General features: G+C 47.2%; 1 long non-coding RNA gene across 1 annotated transcript in view; it reads left to right on the forward strand.

Annotated features, from left to right (window-relative positions):
- Positions 1 to 2,672: 2,672 nt before the first annotated feature.
- Positions 2,673 to 20,028, forward strand: part of LOC140709777 (uncharacterized) — a 78,631-nt gene continuing 61,275 nt past the window's right edge. The window contains exon 1 of the long non-coding RNA XR_012090500.1: positions 2,673 to 2,925. This is a non-coding gene — a long non-coding RNA (uncharacterized lncRNA). The remainder of the gene's footprint in view (positions 2,926 to 20,028) is intronic.

The raw sequence follows: 20,028 nt of genomic DNA on the forward strand, positions 1-20,028 counted from the left end.
ATGAATTGGGGGAATTAATTACTCTTTGTACATGGAAGGACACTATAGATAAAGTTCAAAGGCAAATGATAGGCTGGAGAAATACTCGCACGCTCAGGGATGCAGAAGGAGCCCACATCTATGTCTCGAGTTCACCGTCAGGGCCTGGCACAGATCACCATTCCCTTCATAGCGGGGCTTGCTCTTATTTTTTTCACTCTCTTCTTTTTTTTTTTTAAATGCACCGTCTGTTCTACATAAAATGATTGTGTCCTGTTGGTAGATCCGGGCCCCAACTTCCTGACTCAATGATTATGACATGAAGTCAAACAAGAACAAAGGTGTCATGGGAGCAATCCACCCAAGCTCCAGCCTTGAACTAGAGAGAGTCCCTGACCCAAGGATCTTGAGTCCAGTGTGGGTGACAGTGCGGACACTAAGCAAAGGCTTTTCAGGGTAGTTTATGGGAAGGGGCGGGATAGGTGTGGGGAGCTTCAAAGAGGGTCACGCTGTGCAGACTCTTGGGAGCAGGAAGGGATAGTGGGAAGAGTGACAGTTAAGGGGAGTCCTCAAGCATGGGGAGTAGTTAGCTAGGTGCCAAGGGGAGGGGAAAATATTCTAGGCAAAAGGAACTGTTTGTGCAAAAGTCTAGAGACAGAAGAATTTAGACCCTGACATACACACACACACACACACACACACACACACACACACACACACACACACAGCAGACACAGAGTCTCCTCCATTTCGCAGGAGTCTGAGTCAGGGAATCATGAAAGATGGGGGTGGAGAGGTAAATGTGTCGGATTACCAAGGGTCTGGTAAGTTATGCAAGGAGGTTGGACATCATTTGAAGATCAATGGGAAGCCTTTGAAGAATTACAAGCTAAGGAATGGTTGTTTCAAATTTGTGTTTTAGAAAGATCATGTTGGACACATTCTGAATAATGGAGTGGGGAAACTGGGCCAGTTAAGAGGCTGTTGCCAAACATCCAGGGGAAAACTGATACGGGCTTGAAATAAGGAAATGGCCATGGGGATGGAGAAAAATGGATGGAGGTCAAGGTCAAGATCAATGTGAACCGGGCATGGTGGCTCACGCCTGTAATCCCAGCACTTTGGGAGGCTGAGGCGGGCAGATCACAAGGTCAGGAGATCGAGACCACGGTGAAACTCCATCTCTACTAAAAAAAAAATACAAAAAATTAGCCGGGCATGGTGGCGGGCACCTGTAGTCCCAGCTATTCAGGAGGCTGAGGCAGGAGAAGGGCAGTGAACACTGGAGGCAGAGCTTGCAGTGAGCCGAGATCGAGCCACTGCACTCCAGCCTGGGCGACAGAGCAAGACTCCGTCTCAAAAAAAAAAAAAAGATCAGTGTGAAAGGTTGAGGCTGCAGCTGCAGCTCTAGAAATGGGAGTCACAGGTGGACAGACAAGACCCGAATCAGGAAGCAGCGGCAGCCCCTCAGGGAGACTGCATCATGCCAAGAAATAAGGGACCAAACGTTTGATGCTGGGTTCTGTGTTTGGATCAAAAGCTGGGAGATTCCTGGGTTCTTGCCTTTGTCCCTCCCTCGCCAGCTGTGTGAGTTTGGGATGTTCACGTCTCCTCTCTGGGTTCATTCTCCCCATTTGTAAGATGCTATGACTTGAATAGGATCAACGATCCTCACTGTCCCATGGAGCCCTAGGAGTCCTTGGGAAGTCAGTCCTTCAGCAGCAGGTGCTGAGGTGGCATTTGGTGACTGTGGCTTGGGACTGTCACCTCCTCTTTAAGCCCAGTAGTTCCGCTTCAATTTGTTTTGTAATTTGGCCTTCTGACTCAGCTTTGATTTGAAGAAGGGGTTCCGTGATTCAAAAGAGTTTGATGAGGGATGACCTCTCATGTTCCATCTGGCAGAAGGTAGAGCCACACCCAGTTGGGAGTTTCCCTGATGCTAGGAAGAGTGACATCTCCGTGAGTCAGAGGGAATTATCAACTATAGACCTTACGGCACTGTTGGGTGCAGACTCTAGATTCAAGGAAAACTCATGACCCTGCACCCAGGGGTCTAAGTGGACTGGTCTGAAGGGTTAGCATCTCCAACCCAAGTACTCCAGGGGTGACAAATAAGATTCAGCTCTGGCAGTGGATGGTAACATTGCCTGGGGCTGCACTGAAGAGAACTCGGTGAGGATAAAGTGCTGTGATTGATTAGCAATGTCTTCTCTGGACAGCAAATGGGTGGTAATGGTGTGTGTGCCATGAATCTGCTAGCTTTGATCTAATCTTTGCTGTTTAACAGGGACATGAACTCTCATTCTCATCATAGCCCCAGGCTGCTCTATTGTGCGATCTCTTCTTTCTCCTCCTTTTGTTGTTGAGTACTTCAAAGGTCTACCCTGGCCCTCTTCCCAGTGGACCGGTCACTTCAGGAAACGAATGGGCTGCTCTCTGGAGGAAGCCAGATCACTCAATGAGTTCCCATTTCTCTAGAATTAGATGGTTAGTCATGCTGACCAGGGGCAGTAGGTGGGCTCAAGGCCAGGAAAGCACAATGCTTCTTTGCTGAGCCCCCAGGGCATGGGCCTTGTTTCCCAAAGGTATCCAAGGCCATGTTCAGGAGGCTCTTGCCACCACTGGGATCCCACTTGCTGCATCTTTGAAGGACTGCCAATGCTATGGGGTGGAGGCAGGAGGGAGAAAGGGCACTCTGCTACTCAGGAAATTAAAAACCTGTCATTCTCTTTAATATTTTAAAAAAGTAATCTTCATGACATAAATAAATCATGTTTATTGCAGAAAAGCTGAAAAACATGGATAAGCAAAAAGTAGAAAATAAAAGACATCTATGTTCCGACACCTAGAGAAAAGCATTATTTCAACAAGTTGGTGTGTATCTTTCCAGACTTCAGCAGCTCTAGGCACCAGCCCCCGAGAATGGACGATGGCTGTATCCCTGGGGTGAGTGGAGGCCTCCCAGCTAAGCCAGGCATTAACCCTGTAGTTGCTGGCTGGTGGGAAGGTCTAAGGTTCCTGGGTGGAGCCAGGGCAAATGGGGTGGCCTGCATGGGGCTCAAGCGACAGCTCTTTCCAATGAGACAGGGACTAGTTTGTTAACAAGCTGAGCTGGCACTTTATGGATAATTCTCAGTGGTGTCTATCCCTACTTCGCCGAGGGTATAATTTGACATATTGGCTGGATGCAGGCCTGGGCTTAGAAATACTACTGCTGGTTGGCGTTAGGAGGGGTCACTTCCTAGTCAACATCCCTATTTGCATTTGAAACTGTTGCTCCTGGAGGGTGAGTTGAGCCACACATATCCCTTTCTCTTTTTATAAATCCATATTTCCCTCATCACCCTCTCCCCACAACAGGGACTGAGAGGTTTCCTGGAAGAAAAAGAATCTGTGATCCTTGTTTTTACTTTAGGAGTTGAGGGTAGAAACAACTTCACCTTCTGGGCTAGGCTGGCCTCAATCTAGAGCACACAGAAAGGATCACAGGATTCTAGAACAGATACTACAAGAGAAAACACAGCCTGGACAGGTGCCAGGACTCAGCACCCAGGCCCTGGTGGCTGGAGGTAAGGGTCCCTTCTGAGCATGGTTTGAGGCTGGCACTAGAACCTTCCTGATCCAGCCACCCTAGAGGAGTGGGTACCCCATGGGGAAGATCATGAATAAAAATTTAATAGTTCTAACACTTTGGAGCTCGAGCTATAGGGCCCTTCTCAACTGCAAGAGTACACAGTTCTGAAGGGACAAAGAGGTATCCCCAGTTTAGGAGTCCAGCCAGCAACTGTAGATCTTATATAATCTGATCAGATCTGGGAGGGGCAGAGAATGGTGTAGAACCAGTTGCAGCTATATGGCCCAGTCTGAGAGATTTGACTGAACTTCTCTCTCTCTGCCAGGCAGCAAAGAGCTCAGGGCTTATTTGACAAGTGATTAAGAGCACAGATTCTGGAGCCAGACTGCTTGGGTTTGAATCCCATCTCTACCACTGATTTTCTTTGTGACTTTGGGCAAGTGGCTTCACCTCTCTGTGCCTCAGTGTTCTCATTTGTAAAGTGGGAGGACACATAGTGCCTATCTTAGAGAGTTGTTATGAGGATTAAATTAATATATGTAAAATTAGATCTAGCTGGTGGTTATGTTTGCTGACACACACATACACCCTTACGTGGTCTTGAAGTTGCAGCATTTAGGAATGGGAACACTGGAAAAGCTGGACATTCTTGTTAATTTGGAAGGTGAGGATTTGAAGTGGTTTTTTGTTTGTTTGTTTGTTTGTTTGAGACAGAGTCAGCTGGAGTGCAATGGTGGGATTTTGGCTCACTGCAACCTCCACCTCCTGGGTTCAAGCGCTTCTCATGCCTCAGCCTCCTGAGTAACTGGGATTACAGGCGTGCACCACCACACCTAGCTAATTTCTGAATTTTTAGTAGAGATGGGGTTTCACCATGTTGGCTAGGCTGGTCTTGAACCCCTGGCCTGAAGTAGTCTGCCCACCTCGGCCTCCCAAAGTGCTAGGATTACAGGTGTGAATCACTGGGCCCGGCCCAGGAGTGGTTCTTAAATTTGAGGATGCATCAGCATCATCTGGTAGGCTGCTTGTTAAAGCACAGATTTCTTGGCCTCACCCCCAGTTGGTCTGGGTGTGACTGAGCATCTATATTTCTCACAGGCTCCCAGATGATACCCATGCACTGCGGTCCACAGATCACACCTGGAGCAGCACCAGTTTTGAATATTGTTATAAATCTATTTTATTTCTTCTTTTCACTGAAGTATAATCTTCTCTGACATTTTGTAACCAGACTGTAAACTTGACAAGGGCGGGGGCCGTGACCTTACTCGCCATCGAATACACAGCATCTGACATGCTGTAGATGCCCGATACATATCGGCTGAAAGGAGGAAAGCAGCAAGCTTTTTGCACTCAACAATGTTCTTGTGTACATTTTTCATGTTAATAAATATTCTCCCACAACATTGTTTGGTTGGTTGCATAGTTTTCCCTTGTATGGATGTAAGTGAGAGAACAACTTGAGCTTGCTGGAACAAAAAGGAAGCATTCAGTCTAAGTAGGCAGGGTGCCTCAGCGACTGGAACCAGGAAGCTGAGAACCAACAGAAGGATCTTTCCTGTTGCCTCCCATCTGCATCTCCCTGTGATAGCTTCTTTCCCTTTTTGTGACTTTTCTGTCCATATGACATCCAAGATAGCTGCTTACATCTCCCAGATCTCTTGTTACAGCACCTGCCATGTGGTCAGTCTGTCTGTCTGTCTGCCCCTTAGTCTCTCTCCTGGTAACTCCATCAAGGACTGCGGCCCTTCTGGGGTTAGTGCTAACCCCTTATCCAATCAAGGAGGAGGGCCATATTCAAATATGGCTGCCAGGTGCCCCTGTGGTGGTAGTGGGGGGAGTACAAGCAAAATGTGGCCTGGTGATGGCCAAATGATCCATTCTAAATTGCCTTTTATTCATCTTCTCATCCGTCTCCTTAAACCTGATTTCAATTTCAATCTGCTGACCAGGGTTTAGTTTCTGTGGACTTTTCTGGGCTCAGAGCAGGGATTTGACTGACTTAACCCCATCTCTCTTCCATTAGCGATAATGGCCCATGGCAGCATCACAGGTTTGTCTGATGTCTTTGAACATTTAATCCACGCAACGTGATTTTGAGGGAGGCAGGAGGTTTCACCCAATGAGGCCTGTTTAGTACCAGCAAGTCTGCTCATGATCCGAAATGCAGCTGAAAAAATAAATATAATTAAAAAGATAACTCAGGCCAGCGTTCCCAGAGACTGTTTTACATGGGCGCATAATGAATGCTAAACTCAGTGCAGCAGTGCCAAAAAGCAAAATAAATTCTTGGAGTTGGTCTGTTTCCTGCCTGCAATACATTTGCTTGTTCCAAACAAATATATTTGTCAATACAACACAATTAGGAAGGCTGAGCCAATCAGACCATCAAATATCCAGAGAAGCAGAACGTGGCTTCCATACACTTTGCTAGATGGAGCCAAGGTCTGGATGTGTTATGACCAAACCAATTACGGCCCGGGCAAGCCTTACATTCCCCTCCAGGACAAGCTTCCTCATCTCTTCTCGTTACCGAGGGAGTTCTGACTTCTTTCCCCTTTCCTTCTCAATGGTATTAATAACCATGAGGCACCTCCTTCCCAATCTTTTAGGTTAATTTACCTTTTTTTTTTTTTTTGGTCAACAGCTAGAAACAACTTTTGACATACACAGTTTGTAGAATGAGGGCCTGCCAAGATAGGACTAATAATGAGTTTTTATAATAATAGCTACCATTTATGGCATAGATGCCAGGCATTTCACACTCATGGTTTCTCCTGATCCTCACAACAATCCTGGGATATGTATTACTAGTTTCATTTGATAGGTGAGGAAACTGAGGCTCAGAGAGGTCAAATGATTGGTACAAGGCCACACAGCTAGTGAGTGACTGAGCTGAGGTTAAAACTCTGCTCTTTCTAATGCTTGAGCTTGTGTTAGGACTATTGATGTTAAAAGACATAGAATCTAACTCAACCTGGCTTTAAACAATAAGGGGATTCAATGGCCTTTGAGTTGATAGCCCAGATGTGGACTTCAGGCAAGGCTTAATCCGGCCACTCTAATGATGTCTTCAAGGACCTGGCTTCTCTCTGCTCTGCCTGCCTTCATCCTTAGGCTCCTCTCCATTGGCTCCTATAGCCCACATCTCTGAGCTCTTCCTTCAGGAAAGGAAATAATGACAGCGGCTACATCCTTTAAATTCTTAAGCCTCATCAGTCTGAAGAAGAATGTCCCCTCTGGTAGTATCCATGGAAGAGAGAGGAGCTTCTACTTTCAAACTCTTGGCATTCCATTTGCTTGGGTTAAATTAGGTACCCATCCTTGAGCCATAGCACCTGGCTTAGGGATATGACGTGCTGGTTGGTTTAGGATGATCAGGCCCCTCTCTGGAGCTGAGGTGGTCATCTGTCTCTCAAGAGCCTCAAGCCTGAGCAGGGGGAAGGACAGAGATCCTAGAGCAAACCTGGGTGCTGTCATCAGAATAGGGGAATGAATTGGCAGAGGGGATGGCTTAAATAGTTAACCAACTGGCCTGGCACAGGCACTGACCAATTAGAACAGATGCTGGCTACAAAGACTGATTAGCCATTTGCTATTCAAAGTGGGTTCCTTGGACAGAAGCATCAGATCATTTGGGAGCCTGCTGGAAATGCAGGGTCTCTGGACCCACTTCTAACACACTGAATCAGAATCTGTACTTGAACAAGATCTCTAAATCTTTAACAAGATCTAGCAAAGTTTGAGCAGTGCCGATTTAGCAGAGTGATGGAGCATGATAAGTACATGATAAAGGGCCTGGCATGTGGGTGCTTGATAAACATAATTCCCTTCTTCCCATCCCAAAGATTTGCAAATGGGGAAACTGACTGTCTTAGTCCGTTTTCTGTCCCAATAACAATACTTGAGACTGGGTAATTTATGAAGAAAAGAAATTTGTTTCTTACAGTTCTGGAAGCTGAACGTCCAAGGTCACATCTGGTAAGGGCCTTCTTGCTGATGGGACTCTGCAGAATCCTGAGGTGGCGCAGGGCATCAGATGGCTCATGAGAGATGAGGGGCTCAGGAGATATGGCCAAACTCATTTTTATTACAGACCCATTCTCGGGATAACTAACCCATTCCCTCAATAACCCATTAATCCATTACTCCACGAATGGATTAATCTGTTCATGACAGCACGGCTCTCATGACCCAGTCACCTCCCAGATGTTGCACTTCTCCATGCTGTTGCATTGGGGATCAAGTTTTCAACCTATCAACTTTTGGGAAACACATTTAAATCGCAGCATTGACCCAGCAGGATTTCTGCTTGCCTGAAACATAGACATGGACTCTGATACCCTCAGGGCTAGCCTGGGGCTTGACTTTTCTCATACATCAGAGGTACTAAACCCAGGCTGCACATTAGAATCCTCTAGTGAATTTTTAAAAATCTTGACGGCCAGGCATCACCCCAAATCAAGTCAGTCAGTATCTCCCAGGGGAGATCCAAGCATCAGTACTTTTAAAAGTTCCTCAGTCAATTTCTATGAGCAGCCAAGGTGGAGAACCAGTGCCTCACACTTTGCTGCCTTCTGAATTAATTAAACTGTAAGAAGGCTCTGCTTTGAACACTTTTGGGTGGCTGGTTACAAACCCAAGGGTGATGGTTCCTGTCTTCAAACACTGAGCATGTGCTCTGACATGGCTGTGCCTGGTAACACAGAGGAGTGTCTGGTAACACAGAAGAATCTGTGCTGACTGGCTCCAGCTTGCACTTCTCAGATAGCTGGTAGAGATTCAGCTTCTGAGCCAGGGAACCAACAGGCATGGACCCATAGCCCAGACTCCAGGGATTCGGCAGGGCAGGTGGAGAGCAACGATCACCTCTGCAGTTCTGTACCCCCAGGTCCCCAGATGCATACTCAGAAGTCCTGGACCTCTGGGCATCTGGTGAAACCTCTGGACTCTTCTCAGAAAAAAAAAAGTTTTTGTTTTACATAATAAGACTAAGGAGACTAGGCATGGTGGCTCACACCTGTAATCCCAGCACTTTGGAAGGCTGAGGCAGGAGGATGGCTTGATCACAGTTGGAGACCAGCCTGGGCAACAGAGTGAGACATCGTCTCTATTAAAAATTAAAAATAAAATTAGCCAGGTGTGGTGGTGCACACCTGTAGTCCCAGCTACTTGGGAGACTGAGCTGGGAGGATCACTTGAGCCCAGGAGGTCAAAGCTGCAGTGAGCCATGATCATGCCACTGCACTCCAGCCTGGGTGACAGAACAAGGCTCTGTCTCTGTCCTCTCTCTCTCTCTCTCTCTCTCTCTCTCTCTCTCTCTCTCTCTCTCTCTATATATATATATATATATATAGTATTTGTCATTGATTATTACAGAAACCCTTGAAGCAGGCTTTAGGAGTCCCATTTTATAGATTAAGAAACTGAAGACTGAAGAGGTTGGGCAGCATGCTTGGGTTACAGAACCAGTGTCAAAGAGAGCTTCAATACTGTACAAGAAATACAGTATATGTATATACGCTAAGGAAAGAAATAGTTTTGAAATACAATTATCAGCTGGGCATGGTTGCTCACAACCTGTAATCCCAGCACTTTGGAAAGCTGAAGTGGGCAGATCGCTTGAGGCCAGAAGTTCAAGACCAACCTTGCCAACATGGTGAAACCCTGTCTCTACTAAAAATACAAAAAATAGCCGGTGTGGTGGCACATGTCTGTAATCCCAGCTACTCGGGGGACTGAGGCACAAGAATCGCTTGAGCCTGGGAGGTGGAGGTTGCAGTGAGATGAGATTACACCTTGCACTCCAGCCTAGGTGATAGAGGGAAATTCTGTCTCAAAAAAAAAAAAAAAAAAAAAAGAAAAAGAAAGAAAGAAATGCAATTATCAAGATATTTAAAAGAAGTATACATATGTGCTTCTTTATGAATGGATTAAATGAGAAGGTCTGGCTGTGTGTCTCACAGCTACCAGAAGCTTGAAAGTGGTGCTGACTGTGCATAGTGTGCTGAGATGTCTGCAGCAACTGTCCTTCCACAGGCAACTATCTGTGATTTCTACTGGTGACAGTCACAGGCGCTGCTAATCTGACTGTAGTTTGTCACTTACATTTACAATGGAGACGAATGCTGAAATTTGGTTAGAAGTTAGTGAAAATAATGATTTCACCCAAGTCTATTGACCCTCTGAATTCTATCCACAGATCCTTGAATTTCGTGGTCCCAGGCTAAGAACCCCTGGGGTAGAGAAATAGAGCTGAGGGCAAATCGTAGGCTGCAGCTGTGCTGTGGAAGGCGAGTGCCACCGGGCACAGCGTGTCTCCATCAGAAGATCCAATCCGTTTTTCTCCTAGGTCCTGGATGCTGAGGTTTCAAGGGGGGAAGAGATGTGTGTCCTGGGGTTAGTGGCGTGTAGGGAAGGGATTCAGAGCTTCTGCGAGGAGCATGCCAAGGTTCTCATCCTAGCTCTCTGACACTGGTTCTGTAACCCAAGCTTGCTGCCTAACCTCTTCAGACTTCAGTTTCTTACTATAAAATGGGACTCCTAAAGCCTGCTTCAAGGGTTTCTGTAATAATGAATGACAAATACTTAGCACAGTAGCAGTGAACTTACTAGTTAGGTGTGCCGTCTGTGTAATCTTGCATAAGCCCTTGACTTCTCCCGGATTTGGTTTCCTCATCTGTAAAATAGGCTACAAGTACCTGCCTTATTGTGAGGATGCAGTGCCTGGCACCAAGAGACAGCCCCATACACAGTGGCTGGACAGCTGAGGGTCCCAGGCAGCCCACAGGACTCCACACACAGCAGCTTTGGAGACTGCTTCCTTGGCCAGACTGTGCAGGTGACTAGTTGCAGGGGCCAGTCCTGGAGGGTTCTCAGTTACCTTAACTCCTCAGGTGCACCAGCCTGTCCCTGCAGTGAGGGCCCTGGCCAGGTATGTGGGGTCAGGTGGGGAGGAATACACCTGGGGAAGGGTGGTGAGCTGCTGTTGCTGGCTCCCACTCCCCTGGGCTGGGTGTCTCAGGACTCTGTGCCTAGAGCCCCAGCCTCTCCCACTGTGTTGGCTCTGACTCAGCCGTGCCTGTAGGGACACCTGGAGACCAGCCAACCCAGACCCCAGCTAGCAGGCACTGGAGCCCTGGATGTTTTTAAAAAAAGAACTCAGCTGGGGTGTCACCCTCCCAGGCTCTGCCCCTTTCAGTCTGGAGTCTCATTTTCCCTCTGTTTCTTTCTCTTTCTGTGAATGAGGCTGTGCCTTGCTTCTGTTTCTCTCTCTCAGTCTCTCTCCCTGTCTGCCTCTGACTCTCTCTCTCTCTCTCTCTCTCTCTCTCTCTCTCTGCATTTATCTGTTTTTCTCTCCCATCCTCACTTTCCCGGTCCTCTCTTTATTTGGTCAGTTTCTCCCCACTGTCTGACTGTCTTTCTATCTGTTTCTGTTCATATCTTTGCTTCTCTCTGTCTCAATGTCTGTCTGTTTCGGTCTCTTCCTTTCTCCATCTCCCTGTCCCCTCTCCACCATGCATTTGACACAGGGCACTGAGTGACTGTGGAAGACAAATGTGTCCCGAAGTTTCCCTCCACTCCCACTTAGAAGGCAGAGCCTGCAGAGGAACAAATGGGACAGGGCACATGAGCTCCTGGGACATCTGAGTGTACGAACAACCTTAGCGACGACTTCTGTTTCTGTTAGACTGTGAACTCCTTGAAGACAAGAGCACATCTGAATTACCTTTGAATCACCAATAACTAGCACAGGGCCTGGTGTGCTGCTGATGTTCGGTAAACATTTATTTACATGAGTAAGTGATAGAATGAAAAAAAGCACTTACACATTTTTTTCTATCAAGTAAAATTTACTCATGACCATTTTGGGCTATTGGTACCTTTTTTTTTTGAGATAGGGTCTTGCTCTGTTGCTAGAGTACATGATCATGGCTCACTGCAACCTCGACCTTCAGGGTTCAAGTGATCCTCCTACCTCAGCCTCCCAAGTAGCTGGGACCACAGGTGCATGCCACTATGCCCACTAATCATTAAAAGTTTTTAGAGACAGGGTTTCGCCATATTGGTGAGGTTGATCTCAAACCCCCGGGGCTCAGGAGATCTTCCCTCCTTGGCCTCCCAAAGTGTTGGAATTGCAGGTGTAAGCCACCAAGCCCAGTCTCTCTTTATCATTTTAAGTGAGTGCCCCCCAGATAGAGAAATCAAAGTCAGTTTTTAAACTTTATTTGCTTCTTTAATCCTCCTGGTGCCATCACCGCCTCTCAAACCTCCCATTTCAGAATATTCCAAAATGTGCCAGGCTGTTCTTAGTTGTAGGGTCTTTGCACTTTTGATTCTCCCTGCTAACCCCTGTTTATTCTTTCCATTTCCTCGTGGATATCCCATTCTCCTGGGAGCTTCCCTGACTGCCAGGCTGGATTTGGTTTTCTCCTTCTGTTCTTCCACAGTAGGCCATACACACACATACTTGATTCTCATCCGCTGACTTGCCCCCTCCCTCTGGACTGTAGGCTTCTTGAAGGAAGGGAGTGGGACCGTCCTCACCTTATCTAGGACCTAGCATGGGCCTTGTAGTTCCTACAAGTTTGCCAATACGTCCTGAGCATCGTAACTCCTGGGGAATGTCTAGGAAGTGCCAGTGGCTAAGTGATAGCTCCTAGCTCTCTCTCTAGTTTTTAGCAGTTAAAAGACAATCTCGTTCAATAATGAGAAGACCACATAAAATGCAGGTGGAGGAGACCAGCTTGGGAAAGCCACTTCCAGGCCCCCAGGAATGCCTAGCTGGCTGTACCTGGGCTGGGGCAGGAGCCTGCACAACAGTTACTTGCCCTTCAGCTTCCACGTTAGACAGGTTGGTTCTCAGCCAGGCTGAGCCCCAGGCACAGAAATAACTACCTGCTCAGACTGGTGGTTCCACCCCACATCTCCTGCAATGTTTTTTCAACAGGAGGAAGTGAAATGAATTAATTATGAGCCGTGTGTGTTCACATGCATGCATTCTGTTGCTGAGCTCCCGTTCTTGAAATGTGCAATCCCAATTGCAAATGAAACACTCCCATCCTACCCCGTGCTCCAGAGGGTTTTCATAACAGCGCCTTTGTGGGCTCCCTTGAATGTCTGCCATGCCAAGGAGGCCGCACATTCCTCTGGCGGCCGCCTCACTGGGCTTTGAGGAAATCTGCTGGCGGCGGCCCCAGTTTGCAGGAGGTGGGAGGGCATGTCGGAAACGTTGCTCTTAATCTGCCCATCTCCTCTTGAGCCCCCAGCAGCCCAGAAAGGAGGGGTTGAGATAAAGCCACATGCAGCAGGCAGGAGATTAAGAGCTGCTGTTTTTATCGCTGTTTTCAGAGTCTCATGTCACATGGGCATTAGCAAGCTGGGGCAAGCAGGGGGGCGCGCAGGGATGGGGGAGAAGGGCTGGCACTGCCCAGCCCAGCAGCCGTCATGGCCCTGCCTGGAATCACTCGTGGGCAGCTGTGGTAAGGAGTGAAAGACAAAAATGATCCTGGATTGTGGCCTGGAAATATGAGCTTTGTGTAGAGGCTCGTGGTGTTTGACGTTCAGAATATTAAATGTAACTGTGATGGTAATGACAGCAACTGACATTCACTGTATACTTACTAAATATTTTTCATATATGACTTAAATTGATCTTCATCATAAGTCTGTGGTGCAGGCACAGATCTGATTCTCATTTTTCAGAGGGAGCCTTAAAGGAGGTCAGTGTGGGGGTCTCATGGTAGTCAGCAGTGGAGGTGGGACATGAACTCGAGGTGCCTGACTTCAGAGCCTGTGCATTGGTTTGCTCCTCCTTAAAGTCAGCATGAGCTATAGTAGACAGTACTGTTTGGAAGAGCACATGGGGGACTTCAGCCTGACACAGAACAGTGTCAGCTTCCAGCTCTGCAGCTTCCTAGCTGGGGGCCCTCGAGAGGGTTCCTTCACCTCTCAGGGCCTCAATTTCCTCCGTGCGATACTTGGAGAAGCACACCTGTCTCACAGGCTGCTGTCAGGACTGAAGAATATAACATGGATAAGGTGCCTGGTGGGCATCGAATTGCATCCCTCCAAAAAGATATGTTGAAGCCTTAATCCCCAGTTCCTGAGAATGGGACCTTATTTGGAAACAGGGTTGTTGCAGATGTAATTGGTTGAGGTCACTGGGTGAGGTGGGTCCTTTCCAGTGTGGTTGGTGTTCTTCTTAAAGGGGGAAACTGGGACACAGAGCCAGATACACACAGAGCTAAGACTCACAGAAGATGGGCCTGTGAGGGCAGAGGTAAGTTATGCGGCCATAAGCCAAGGAACAGTGACGATTATCAAGAACTGCTTCAGCAAGGTGGATTCTTCCCCAGAGCCTTCAGAGGGAGCGTGGCCCAGCTGAAGCCTTGATTTTGGGCTAGCCTCCAGGACTGGGAGAGAGTGCACTGTTGTTTGAAGCCACCCAGTTTTTGGTACAGTCATCACTTGGTATCCACGGGAGATTGGTTTCAGGACCTCTGTGCACCCAAAATCCAAGGATACTCAAGTCCCTGATATACAATGGCATAGTATTTGCATATAAACTATATATGCAATATAAATGCTATGTAAGTACTTGTTATATCATATTGTTTAGGGAATAATGACGGGGGAAAAAATGTCTGTGCCTGTTCAGTACAGATATAATTTTTTCCTCCCGAATATTCTTGGTTCCGTGGATGTGGAACCCACAGATGCAGAGGACTGACTGTACTTCGCTATGGCAGCCTGAGCAAACAAAGACGGTGCCTGATGATCATAGAGGCCATCAATGCCTGCACTTCTTCTCCAGGCCACCCTGGAGTCACCGGAAGCTTGGTGTGCACACCATGGCTCTTACCTCAAGCACCGGTGTCTCCCTGCCCGAAGGTTCTCTCTGAATGCAGAGCAAGCCCAGCAGGGCACAGAGGAGGCTGCAGGTGCCAAGAATGAACGCCCTGTGAAGAGCCCTCAGTCAGTGAGGACTGGGAGCTGTGGTTGGATCCCCAGCCTCCCTATCTCTGGACAGGATGATTCTGAGTTATAATCTCTGCAGCCTCTCAGAGAGTGTCCGGGGGATTGCCCAGTTGCTCACAGTGGTAACTCATTTATTAATGCCACCTTCCATCCTTATTTCCCTTCCCTTCTCTCCTACTGATGCTTCCTAATATCACCTCCCAACGAACTGTTTGTACTCCAACCCTTGTCTCGGGGTCTGCTTTGGGGGAGAACCAAGAGAAAGACAGGTATGGGATGATACTCAGTCAAACAGCCCCTGCTTTCTCTTCCTGATTACAATTTAAAGCCAGAGGCTGGCATCCTTGAGCTAAATGGACCAGTAGCTAGTCTTTGACCAACTGGGAAACTTTGAAGACCATAAAGGCCCCCTGCCAAACAGCTGTAACATCTTAGGGAGATGAAGATGACATCAACGATGATGGAGACAGCAATTTACAGGAGTGGGGGAAATGACAATCAGAATTCTTGGGCACAGCCCTTGGGAGGCTGCTGTTTGGTGGGACTACTCCCCACAGAATCACAGGGAAGGCTAAGTTGTTCCTTCTTAGGGGCCATTTGAGGCAGAGGGTCACCGGTGGGGAGCCTGGGCTTTTAGAATGGAGCAGAGGCCAGGGGACAGATGATGGGAGATTCAAGGGGAGAAGATGTGGGCAGGATAATCTCTCCTGGTGACTCCTCAAGCCTTCTGGAAAGTTACTAAGCTGTGCAATTCATGCAGGTGGTGGGATTCTCGTAAAGCAAGTGACAGGGCCAGGGTACAGTCCAAAATGAGCAGGCACAGCAGACACAAGGGTGGAGAAGTAAGGTGGGCAACCTGTTGCAATTGTGGGATCACGCATCACGCAGGTGGGGTGCAGGGGTCTGAGCCGAGTTTACCTGAATCCCAAGGGACAGAGTAGCATGGAGCAGACATTGGTCATTTGTGGCTGCCCATCACTCAGAAACCCTCTTCCTCTATTTTAGGCAATTTCCCTTGTTTTGAGTCCAGCCTTAACAGGATGGAAGGAAGCAGACACACATTGCTGGACTCCCTGGCATTTCACAACATGACCTGCAAGGGCCTGCACATTGGAGGCCCCCACAGGAGCCCAGTGGTCAGAAGTAAGCACTCCGAGGACATGGCCACACAAAGGGAACCCCATCATCTGGCAAGAACAGCGGCCCAGGAATTCTGCCCTTCAGGGGCAGTCGAGAGGGGCCCCGGATAGTGGTTCTGTGTGCCCGAGGAGCTTTCTGCAATGACAGAAGACTAGTGTTTTCTCAGAAGTCCCCATGGTGTGGCCAAACATGGCTCCTGGCTGTGAAGCTTCAGAGTGGCCTTCCATACATAGTCCTCCTCGGGGTGCTGTGCAGAGAGTGAGCTTATCTCCTCTAATACATTGTTTTTTTCCTGGTTAAGCAAGCCTGAGTAGATTCTGTTATTTGTCCTTAACAATCCTGCCCAATATGGGTCTGAGTGACTTCTAGATCTCAAAAATAACAGTCAACATTTACTGAGGGTTTAGTACGAGGCTGGCTGTGTTTTACATAGCTCGCATGCATTATTTCAATAGATTATCCCAACAACCACATATGACAGAGTGGGGAGCCTGTGTGGGGAACTGAATGGCAGGCTCAGGGCTGTATAGATCCAAAGCTTGTTTTTTTCACCATCTCTTGGAACCATTGGGCCTACAACTTTCTTCACTTGCCATGATGGCTGACGGCCTTTTTCTGTGTACTGGTGCCCAGATAAAAATTCTCCTCCTTCCTTTTAATCCCGTTCCACTGCCCTAATGATGAACGCCCATTGCTAAAAGAAAAGAAAGCTCACGTCTTAGGCTTAATGCATCAAACTACGGTAAAAAGGAGGGTTGGAAGTTGGGAAGAGAATCTTTATCTTTCCCACATTTAGCTGAGTAGTAACGATATCAAGTCAAGTCCTGCTATCAAATAGGAATCGCTCCTACCCACTACTCCAAAAATAGGCCATAATCCACACTGGTGGTCACCAAAGATTGAGTTCCATAGTCATTGCTTTTGAGCTCTTTCTGAGGCTGACAGTACTGCAGACGCACTGAAGAGGAGTTTTAGACCCACCAGCAATTTAATAACAGCGTGCAGAAGATAAACAAGAAGAAACAATAGCTAACGTATGTTGGGATCTTACTACCTGTCAGACACTGCACTCAAACCTTCTTTTATTTGTTATTGATTGGGTGCTATTATTAATAGCCTCAATTTACAGAGAAGGTGCAGTTTGCCTGGGGCCACCCAGTTGGGAAATGGCAGAGCCAGGGTCCAGCTGGGTGCAAGTCTCTTAGCCATCGTTCTGTGACACCTCCCAAAAAGTACTGCCTTAAATCCACCTATTGATTTTAACTCACGTCTTGATTTCTGAAATGTTACAAAATGAAGGGGTGTGTGTCTTGGAGGTGAGGAAATATGGAGGCTCTAAACTCATGGGGGAGCCCTGGGAAGGCTTCCATAATTTACCACCGCCTCTCCCTCCTTCTTATCAGGGAGGGAAGGGAGGTAAGGATGAGATGTCTTGGGGACTGACGGCTCAGCAGAACCGAATTCATCTCCATCTCTCTCTGAGGCTTCCATTAGCCTGGACTGTACCTGTCCTGGTGGTGAAGCCAGCCTTAGAGTAGAGACTGACCTGGACCCTGCTGGTCAGTGCAGAACTTTTCCTTAGCTGATGCAATCCTGGGTCTGTGCTGATTCTAAAACCCTGGAAAGCCTCCTCAAGGGGCTGAATCACACTCCCCTTCTCTTTTAATTATTCAGGACCTGACACGCTGACTGGGAATACATCACTCAGAGTACATGGCTGGTAAGATTAAATATTAGAGGAAACTCTTTTAATTAATTTTTAATGTGTTCTTTAGAACAATTCTTCATACCTAACCACACACCGAAACAGAATACTTAAAAGAAAAATTAACGTTTAAGATCTCAGGGGCTTGTAGGTCTAGACAGCCCCTATTTGGGTTGCCTCTAAGCTACATATCAGGGTGCACCAGGGACCACATCCATGGCATAGGATGAGCAGGTGTCCTGATTTTATTGGGACAGTCCCAGTTTATGCCTGTTGTCCCAGCGTACTTATTAATAGTGCCCCTTTCCTCTTAAAAGTCTTCCAGTTTGAATGGTAAAGCATATGGTCACACTACTTAAAGGCCATCACTCTCTCTTTCCTTGCCAGTGGCAGACATCACTAGTTGATCACAGCACCATTTCTGTGCTCTGTCCACGTGCAGCCCCACAACACATTCTCTATACAACGCTCTAGGCAGTCACTCTGAGCAATCAAAGTTGGCTTTGAGATGAATCACATTTTTCTTTCCTTAGAAAGCAGTTTACACCATTTTTTTTAATTAAAAAAAATTTAGCCACAAGGTTTGTACTCTGTTGCCCAGGCTGGAGTGCAGTGGCACAGTTACAGCTCACTGCAACCTCGAATTCTTGGACTCAAGAGATCCTCCTGCCTCAGCCTCCTGAGTAGCTAGGACTACAGCTGTGTGCCATCAGACCTGGATACTTTTTTAATGTTTAATTTTGTAATAATGGGTCTTGCATATTGCCCAGGATGGTCTCGAACTCATGCCCTTAAGCAATTATCCCACCTTGGCCTCCCAAAGCACCGAGATTACATGCATGAGACATTGCACCTGGCTTGAATTATTATAGTTTTATTTCATCTTTATCTTTAAACCCTTTTTCCATTCAGGGCCTTACTTTTTTCTATGGGACGATTATTGTCATTTTATGTGGGGCAATTCATTGTGGGTGACTATCTGAAGCATTGTAGAACATTCACTATCCCTGGTCCTGTTGGCACTAAATGCCAGTAGCACAATCTCTCCCATTCCCCAAACGTGGTCTTTCTGACAAACAGAAAACAAAAATATGTCCACCCTGTCCTATTCTCATTTTCAAAACACCCCCAGGAGAACAGTACTGCCCTGGGTAGGAAATAAAGGCAAGTAATAAGAACTATACAAGTCCAAAGAATGTTGCTTTGGTTATCTACTGCTGCACAATAAACCCCATTTTCTCCCTCCTCTCCAAAGAATTTGGTGATTTAAAACAACAATTTTTTTTAATCTATCTGCTCACAGTTTTGCAACTTTGGCAGGGCTTGATGGGCAGCTCAACTGGCACTAGAGGCTTTTCCAAGAGAGCTCACTCACATAGCAGGCAAACTGGTGCTGGTTGCCAGCTGTGAGCTCAGCGGGGGCTGCTTCAGTTTTCCTTCATGTGGGCTCCTCCACAAGGCTGCTTGGGCTTCCTCACAGCAAGGTGGCTAGGTTTCAAAGAGGAAGTGGGAGCTGCTGTTCTCTTAAAAGTGAGGCCTGGAGCTGGCATGTAGTCATTTCTTCCATATTCCATTTGTGAAAGCAGTCACAGGGGTAGCCCAGGTTCAGAGGATGAAGAAAATAGACCCCACTTCTCAGTGGGGGGATAGAAATGATTTTAATTTGTTTCATGTTTCTTTATATTATCTCATTTTGAGAATCATGATAATCTCAAAAAAACTAGACTGGCAGATCCCTTGGATTCTCCCACTTTATAGGTAGTAAAACTGAGTCTCTGAGGTGTGACTTGCCTACAGCAGATAGGTAGTTAATAGGCCATGAATTTGGAATGGAAGGGAGAGCCATGGCAGGCTCTGAGGCGTTCTTCTGATTTCCTTAGAACCAGTGTAGTGCAGACCAAGTCAGACAGAGACAGAGGGTGTAACTTGTATGAGGATCTGTTTCTTGGTAGCTCAACCCTGACATTGCTCTTGGCTGCCTTAGCCTCATCAACTGTGCCCGGGTCCCCCCACAGTCCCAGGGTCTTTGTTTTAGTCTGTCTTTTGTTGCTTTTAACAGACTATCTGAAACTGGGTAGTATGTAAAGAAAAAAATATTTCTCATATATATGTAGGCTGAGAAGTCCAAGATCCGCGGGCCACATCTGGTGAGGATCTTCTTGCTGTTGGGGACTCTGTAGAGTCCTGGGATGGCTCAGCATCACAGGGCGAGGGGACTGAGCTTGCCAGTCCAAATCTCTCTTCCTCTTCCTATAAACCCACTGGTCCCACTCCCATGGTAATCCATTAACCCATTCGTCTATTCCTGAGGGCAGAGCTCGCATGACCTCTTAAAGGCTCCACCTCCCAATCCTGCCACACTGGAGATTAAATTTCAACGTGCATTTCGGAGGGGACAAACATTCAAACCATAGCCGCCGCTTTCATTTACTCATTTGCCAAATATTTATCAAGTACCATCAGGTGCCAGACACTGTGTCAGACCTGGGGTATTGCGAGGTGAATGAGAAGGAAATGGCTTTGATGTCCCCATAGTCTTGAAGGGAGACAATAATGACTTGATGGCACAAACCAGGGAGAAGCGACATCTGTGAGGAGAGCCATAAGGAGAGAGAACACGGGGGCTGCAGGCATGCATATTGTGGGAGCT

The sequence above is a fragment of the Chlorocebus sabaeus genome, chromosome 22 (genome assembly GCF_047675955.1).
Source record: "Chlorocebus sabaeus isolate Y175 chromosome 22, mChlSab1.0.hap1, whole genome shotgun sequence".
Lineage (NCBI taxonomy): Eukaryota > Metazoa > Chordata > Mammalia > Primates > Cercopithecidae > Chlorocebus > Chlorocebus sabaeus.